The following is a 2,799-nucleotide window of genomic DNA, read 5'->3' as shown; positions in this document are numbered from 1 at the left end:
TGCCAAGGTATAGTACAAAAGATCTGACCAAAGCAGCGACAGCTCGCTGACAACAGTACGACGAGCAGCACGCTCTACTACTTTATGTCACTATCAGCCGCTGCCTACTCACCAACCCCTGTCGGGGCACGTCCATAGCCTGCAGTTGGTGGAAAAGGAATAGTACACAGCCGGCCTGGTCACTATCAGCCGCTGCCTACCCACCAACCATCAGCATGGCACGTGCGTAGCCCACGGTTGGTAGAACATGAATACTATTCAGCCGGCTGTACCTGCTTGGAAACCTACCTTCGGCTATAAATACTCCAACACCTTGGAACGGTATCATATGATCATCTTATATCTCCATATATTATCTGATATCTGCTCTAGTCATTTCTCTTAATATACACTTATATTCAAGAGCAATCTAGTCTGATTCTCACGCCGGAGGGTTGTCACAAGGAGGTACCCCCCCCCCTTCTCAGTGACGAGCTCACGGTGTCTGTTTTGCAGGTCATCGGAAGAATAACCATCTTGCCGGACACAACCCTCGTGGGAAACATCTATTTAACCCCCAGATTATCCGTAATCTGCCCGGGGTCAATTAGTGTTTCTTCATTGGCGCCATCCGTGCATAAAAGATAGAACTTAATTTTCAGTTTTTTCAAACTTCTGGAAAGATGGTTAAAGTTACTCCGTTGCCAAGGCCAACGAGTGACCAAGAAACCCCGGTAACCACAACCCCAGCTACTGGGGGGAACACCGGCGAGTACACAATATTTACGAACACTACCCCGGTTACTCAAGCCGGGGCAAGTGCAGTAAATTTTACGAACACTACCCCGGTTACCCGAGCCGGGGCAAGTGCAGTAAACAATCCTTCACTGGGATTCACCGATACCCAGGTGGAAAGACAACAGACGAGGCCCCCCCGCCAAACACTTGAACAAGTTAAAGCGTGGGCGGAAGCACGTCAGAAGGAATTCCAAGCTGAGTTGGACGAACGATTACGTTCCATCCAACAGGCTGACGAATTTGGAAGCACTCGACAACAGCTCAACATGAGCAGTGAGTGCGAGTACTCGGACGATGATCGGGAGGAATCCGACACCGACGCAAACCCTCGCCATAGGGCAAAAAGGAAGCGTAAGGAAACGGACTTCCAACCGAGAAGGAATTTCGGAGACACCTTCAAACCAAGGAACGCGGGGGGAAACCCACGCGACTTCTCCAAAACCTTTAGACCAACTGCTGCAAATGCGGGAACATCCAAGTTTGCAAGGGACATTGCGGAAGCAATCGCCCCGAGAAGTGCCAAACAGATGTCCAACATCGGCACTTATGATGGTATATCTGACCCAGACGATCATTTGAACAGATTCATAGCGGGGGCAACCGTCAGCAACTGGACGGAACCCACGTGGTGTTATATGTTCCAGATGACGCTGGTTGGAGCGGCTAGAGCGTGGTTTGACCGTCTACCGGTCCACCACATCTACGATTGGGCAGACTTCCAACAGAAGTTCAGCCAACACTTCAGTCAACAAAGAAAGTACACTGAAGAGCAATGGACGATCCTCAACTGCATCCGAGAGGAAGATGAATCTTTGCTAGACTTCATCACTCGCTTCAACTCAAAGAAGCTGAGTCTGGGCGCTATTAGCGAAGATCTTGTTCGCGCTGCTTTCATCCAGGGCGCGAAAGATCCAGAGCTCATCCGCACCTTAACGGGTAAAGACGGCATGCCATCCACATGGGATGCCATCATGACAGCAGCTAAACGCTTCGCGGAAACGGAAAAGCAACTGGGTAGAGATCTTCCTCAAAACACAAACCTCTACACCCAAAAAACAAGAGAAAACAACGTCCTTACCGCCCGACTAAACAAAAAGAGGAAGCTAGGTATTTGGCAGTCAAGGGTAAACTTTGACACCTCATCCGACTCGCACCCTCGGTTAGGCGGAAATGACAACATGCAGTCGTCGAACCGGAACTCCAGATGGACGCCACTCACCAAAAGCGTCACCGAGATATTCGCCACTGAGAGGCTCCCATGGCCAGAGGCTCCAATTATCCGACAGCGTCCAAACGCTGATCAAAGCAAATTCTGCGACTTCCACAGGACAAGAGGCCACACCACCGAGGAATGCTTAGACTTGAAGGACATCGTCGAAGCATTTGTCAGAGATGGGACGCTCACGCACCTCGTGGCGTAATGAACGCTGAGCAGGCTAATGCGTGTTGAACCCCAGTTGGGAAAAACACGAATGAAACTGCAGCTTCAATGTTGGAGACTACATACTGCGTAAACAACGAGATTCCGAACCAAGTGCATATCGGCTCGAAAGGCTCGATGACACTCCCATCCCAAGAACATGGAAGGGAGCTCAATTACACAGGCTGCATGTAGATCAATTCCAAACTTGTAAAGAAAAGGCCCAGAGCCACTTCTAATGGAAATGATTCTCCTTATCACATTGACGCTGATGATCTTACATTTATACTTATAAACTTTCCACACTGATATGCCGGTATTCACCGCATAAATAAGTGGGGAAGTCGTTGCGTGTGGGCGGCGGCAAAACCCGCATAAACACAAAAAACGGCAAACCTTCACGCAGGTCAGTTATAGGTAAAGTTTGGTCATCCCACTAAATGAAAGTGCCGCTCCTATCCGCACAATCATGATAGAGGAAACTGAACGTTAACCTATTGACAACCGCGCGTCGAACGGTTAACTTATTCAAAACACTGATGCCGGTTTTCACCGCATAAATAGTGGACGTCGTTGCGTGTGGACGGCGGCAAAACCCGCAT

This window comes from Bidens hawaiensis, unplaced genomic scaffold, assembly GCF_021521415.1.
Source record: "Bidens hawaiensis isolate Kalapana, Puna unplaced genomic scaffold, B.hawaiensis_p1.1 tig00009196_1, whole genome shotgun sequence".
Classification (NCBI taxonomy): domain Eukaryota; kingdom Viridiplantae; phylum Streptophyta; class Magnoliopsida; order Asterales; family Asteraceae; genus Bidens; species Bidens hawaiensis.
The sequence above is the reverse complement of the archived record's forward strand: the minus strand, read 5'-3'. Positions refer to the sequence as shown.